A 6000-nucleotide genomic window follows, 5' to 3' on the forward strand; every position below is an offset into this window, starting at 1 on the left:
CAAACTTGAATCAGACTCCTTTGAATACTCTCCTCTGCTAGGCCTCAACCTTTGCACTTCTGTGTCCATCTTTGTATCACCCAGTTTTAGCAAAAATGCTGCCAAGTCAGTTTAGTGAGAATCTCTGCCCTCAAGATCTGATCACATGGATATCGGAGCAAATTCCTCATACCCAAACCATCCCCCAGGTGATATCAGATCACTCTGGCCTGCCTTCAGGTCATGTTGGTTTAGTCAGAATCCCCCCTTACCTCTGATGCTTCCTCTTAGTAATTTTCCATCCACTGAGCCCTATCCAACTGTAAGTCCCCACTTGTCCGTGCTGTGTTCAGAATTGAGTCCAGTTCTATACTTAGGTCTCTTTTCTCCTACTGCAATCATTCCCAAATAAAATCTGTTCTTACCACTTTACTGTCTAACTCTGTTTTTTCTTTAACAATATGCAAGCTTGCAATAATAAATTTACAGCAAAAATAAACACTTTCATCTGCTTAAGAGGGCCTTATTAAAAGTACTTCAATATATTGAAAAATTAGACTGACAGCTTTGAAACACAAAGTCCTCTGTTTATCCATAAAACATATATATGATTGCCACCAGCAATTCTAAGCTTCCTTTATGAGTGTACCTCTGTCTGCCCCTTTAGAGAGTGAGAAGAGGGTTCAGATTCCAGGCCCATTCAATTCTTGGCTCCTCTGCAAAGACTGCCAATTAGAGCATTTTGTGATATGGACATCTGTCCACTGGACTGAGACCAGCTCATTTCACAAAGCAGTTGTCAAGTGGTATCAACTTTCTGTGACAACCTGTGTTGGATTCAAACCCATGCCCTTTGAGGTTACATGGCTTCCTCTTCTATCACTAAATCTTTTAAATGCCCAGAAGTTAGGCACACTAATTTTCAGAACTAGCTAATTATAAAATCATAAAGTCATCTTTAATTCCCTTAATTCATGGAAATTTTTCTGATGCTTGCATTTATTGTCAAAAAATGATCCTCTATGTATACTTTTATTCTTGGAAATCTGGGCATTTTTCCAGTCACTTTGAAAGAAACGTATGTATTTAACATTGTTTAAATGGGTGCTTTTTGAGCACCTACTACCTATTAGGCAGTGTGAAAATGCTACCAGTTTCCATTATTTTTTTTTCTGAATGTATCTGCTGAATAGCTGAACAATTTTTCTCTCCACTATAACTAGTTTTTCTTTTTCTTTTTCTGTTTTTAAACTCGGTACAGTACAAGGTAAGAAGAGCAAAAAGTTTTATAAGGGGAAAGGTAACATTTGAAGTTACATTAGTTTGAATGTAGTTTAGTTTCTCAACTATATATAATTACTTTGAAGGGGAAAAATCATAAAAATAGCTTTATTGTTACATTTTTGCCAGTGGGTGTGTGAAGTAATTTAACTTACAGGTAATGATTATGTAATTGTATTGATACAGGGCATACAGCCTACCAAGCTTAGTGAATCATCCAGACTGACAAGAGGAGGTGTAAAAATTCTGCCTGCTTCTTTTCTGTCTCACATCCCTGCCTTTACAAAGGAGAGAAGTCTTTCTCACAAGTTGGGGAGGGTGGTGGTAAGTGAGGCATCAAAGCTCCAAGATCACGGATATAAATGCATCAAGACAATGTGTCAATTCCTTGTGGTATAATTTTAAAAATTAATTGGGTGGTGGTGAAGCTACCCAGCCCAAATGATGACTGTGCCATAAGAGATACAATGCAAATGGCTGACAGCAGCTACTTACCATTCAGAAATGAAGCTCTAAACTTTCACAAAGCTCCATTAAGATACAAATTAATTTCACTGAACTGTTCCATGTTGTTTGTCCCTGTTTTACCTCTGTAGGATACATTTGTTGCATAAACCCAACCATTTATTTGGACAGGAAGAAACAACACAAAATATAAAGGTCTAGTTATAGCATGGTATGCTGAGGTAATTAAAATTTCTATTTTTGCAGCCAATGACCTCTGTAGCCATAGCTGATTAAAAGTACAAAAATTTTAGATCTGGAGAATATTTGTGCCAAGGACAATGCTTGACCAAATATAATTAACTGAATTTAGATAAATTCTCAATCTGGCTTTCTTTAACTTGAATAGAAAAATCACACACTTCGTTGAACATGAATGGATTTGAAAATGAACATTTGGATTATATGCGAGGATATTTTCCCAGAATAATAGACCCAAGATTTTTTGATGTGCTGCATAGAAGTTCTTTGTTGACCCAAAGAATATATCAGCCTTCTGTTTTTACTCTCTAGTTCTATTTGCTGATTTTTGTTAATATTTATAATAACAGAAATAGTAGGTGAGGGAAAGCAGGAGAATAACAGATCCATTTAAATCTTTACTCTTTGTTTTTTCAGTGCTTCTTGTTCTTTTTCTTAGGGATAATTAGAGATAAATGGTACGGTATTATATTTGCTTGGATAGCAATACAAAAATGCCTATTTCCATCATTTTCAGTAATAGACTTTCAAGCTATATTTTCCTCAAACTTGATCCTCATTATTCCAGTAATATTTAAGCTATTAATTTCTCTAGAGAGTGCTTTTTGAAAATGGTAAATTATAAGACAAATCCCAAAATTACATTTTCTTTAATTTACAGTATTGTTCAAGCTCTACTGTTAGCATAAATGAATAGTTGAACTGCAGTCTGAAATAAAGCCTTGAGCATTAAACAGTTGGCTTGGAAACAGAAACATTAAGAATATGATTGAAATTTTTTTACAGAAGATGAAATAACAGCATGCGCAAAAGCTCATTTATGATAATTCTAACATTTCTGCTACAGTTATAGAAAAGTAACAACATTTACCAAAAAAAGAAAGAAAAGAAAGAAAGAAAGGTGAAGGGTTTCACTTTCTAATCAACTGCAATGATATCAATTTTGCCCTTAGTGAAAAGTGATTTTCACAGTTATATAAATTTAATTTTTTTTCTGAGTTTCAAATTTGCCTTTTGGAAGGAACACAAAACAGGGCTTTTCAAGACAAAAGTCAATTGAAGCAAAAGTTTTTGTACTTGATGTAGGCATGTTGTAAACATGTAACAATAGCAATAAATACAGTCAAAAGCATGATACTCAGAAAGACAATGAAGTCTATAAAGGTCTACAAACATCATATTTATTTTATTATAAAAAGGCATTAATTATGCTAATGTGTGATGGAATCATATGAAATTCAAGGTATATTTAAAATCACTTGTTTAATGTGTTTTATTTCATACTAGTTATGTCTGTTGCTTTATTTTTGTTTTGCCTTTTTTAGGGTTGGGATTTGAAAAAGGAAGATAGAGAATACTTTTTATAAAATTATAAAGAAGACTAATCTTCTTGAAAATACTGATAATCTGATAAATTGCCAACAATAACCATCTGAGGCCTAAGCAAGCATTTGTGATTATTCAAACGAAAAGCTTCAAATTCACTCCAACTAAGAAAATCACTTCCTCCATCTAGTGGTGACTGATTGTAATTCTACCAAATTCTAGAACACTTTTCAACTTTTTAAAAATGTCGTTTTGTTTTTATACCTATGCTTGGGTCAGATAATTGTATTTATGTGGGAAATTAGACTAAATTGTGTTAGTTTTCTTAAAGATTTTACTACAGTCTGAAGAAACATGGCATTACTCTCTGCAATATTTTATCTCTGAACCAAAATGCATAAAACATAGCCCTTACCATTGTAGGGCTTACAATTGAGTTAGGGAGACTTGACATATATGTATGAAAGGATAAACTAAAAAGAACACACATGAATTCTCAAATGGGTGATAAAGGCAATGTCAGGGCTCAGAACACAATGCTCTAAAACATGGCATCTTGGCGTACTGAGTATTTTAAGCCGAAGGAAATTGAGAAAACCACAAAGCAGAAAGGTCTGTCTGACCTTCTCTCTTGAAGGCCTTCATGTGACAGGTGTCCTGGAGGGAAGAAATGTTACACAGAGATGCTAAAAAGAATCTGAACAAGCAGGCCTTGCTAAGTTTCCTCCCAACTTCCCCCTCCCCGCCCCAGTTTATTACCAATAGATCATGACTTTTGATGGTCATCGTTGCTTGAAAAAGATTTGGCAGAATATATGGAATTGAAATGGCCTTTATTAAAGAGACAGAAGGAATTACATAACCAGGGAAGACTAAGAAAGGCATTTCAGACAAAAGGAACAGTTACAAACTGTTACAAGAGGCAAGAGAGATGCCTCCCATTCTGAAATCTTTGGAAGACAATGGGTAAGTTGTGTTCTGCAAAAATGGGTCTATGTGTTTGGTCAAGAGGAGTGAGAATGGGGTAGAAAGTAAAGTCATTATAGCTATTGTAGATATAATACAGAGATTTTGTAGAGGGTCTTGAAGTCAAGATAAAAATGCTGGACTATATATTATTAGAATGAACCTCAGACTTTCTCTGACCCCCAAATATTTCATGTGTTCACTTGTCCTAAATGCCAGACATTCAGCATGAGGCATAAGAATATGAGTACAAGCCTCACACTCACGAAAAATTATAAAACACAAATTAAATGTGATCACTGCTTCAGCACTTTACAATGTAAGCAACAATTACTTGTTAGATATGATTTCCCAAACAAACCCAATGTAATCAAATCAGGAAATACCAATATCCAGATCCACATAAATCTTACTAGCCATAAACTATAACAAAAAAAAAAAATCAAAGAGAAAAAGAAAAAATCCTGGTTTCAGCTTCACCAGGGTGCTCGCCGATCTATGCCAGCTGTCACGAGTGCCCCACCTGTGAACGTAAATTTCACTTGGAAGATAGAGCATGTAAGGAGGTTAACTGTGACCTAGAATTTCAAATCTGAGGGGACAGGGGAGCAGATGGGGACTCCAACGCTTATCCACACTGCCTTTCTCCAGAGAGTACTTGAAACCCTCCTGTTTTCTTTGGGATTTTAGAAATTGCATTTCTGGCACCTCCACTAGGAATTCTTTCCTGAAACCCCATTCTCCACCTCACATCTATCCCATATACTTAAAACCTCAAGTTTTCTCTACGTTTCTTTGGTCTCTGCATTCCTGGCACCAAAGTCTGAAGTGACCGAGAGTTCCCTCTGAGAAACAGCGAAACAGCTCCCATGCCTAACTTTTGTATTTTTAGTAGAGACAGGGTTTCACTATGTTGTTTGGCCAGGCTGGTCTCAAACTCCTGACCTCAGGTGATCCGCCTGTGTCGGCGTCCCAAAGTGCTGGGATTACAGGCATGAGCCACCACACCTGGTCCATGCCTTCTTATAAGCAAGGAAAACCACATTAATATCAGGCAATTTGCATAGTGTAATCTCATGCACTCTCTCTGTTTCTTCATCCCCAATGGTATTACTGGTTGTGGATAGCCTAGGGCTGTCAGAGAGGCCTTGTTCCCACATTGCTTCAGCTGGAAGGAATGACCCAGGCCAGTGAACTGGTCTGCTATTGGTGGTGTGGCTCAAGGGATCTAATGCTATGCATGTGCTCCTAATACAACCCGGACCTGCATTGCTGCTTTCAGCTGAAGTCCATAACAGAGGCATCTGGAGAAAGCAGACCCAAAAAATGGGAGAGAAAAACAAGAAAATGCCTCATGCTTTCAAGCTTGCTAGAGTATTTGTTAAGTTCACATGGAGAAACAACAATCTTTGCAGTGAAATACTGTAGGAGGAATTATCATTTTTCCTGAGTATTTCCTGAGTAATAAAAATATGAGTATTTTTATTACCATTACTTGATAACTTAATGGATTGTGCTTTAATTCTTGAATGGTAGAAAATACTAAAAGAGCTGATGAAGTTCTCGGCCTTAAAAGACACAGTCCCCCAACTTCTCTAATTTTATTTTGATACTTATATGTGTCCCACAGTAAGTATTTGCTGCTAACACTACATAATGAGTGGCAATCTCAAAGTTACAATAAATTATGCATAATTTAGTCTCTTAGAAGGTCTATAAATACAGCGTGAAATGTTCAGCTTG

This window comes from Hylobates moloch, unplaced genomic scaffold, assembly GCF_009828535.3.
Source record: "Hylobates moloch isolate HMO894 unplaced genomic scaffold, HMol_V3 SCAFFOLD_16, whole genome shotgun sequence".
Taxonomy (NCBI): domain Eukaryota; kingdom Metazoa; phylum Chordata; class Mammalia; order Primates; family Hylobatidae; genus Hylobates; species Hylobates moloch.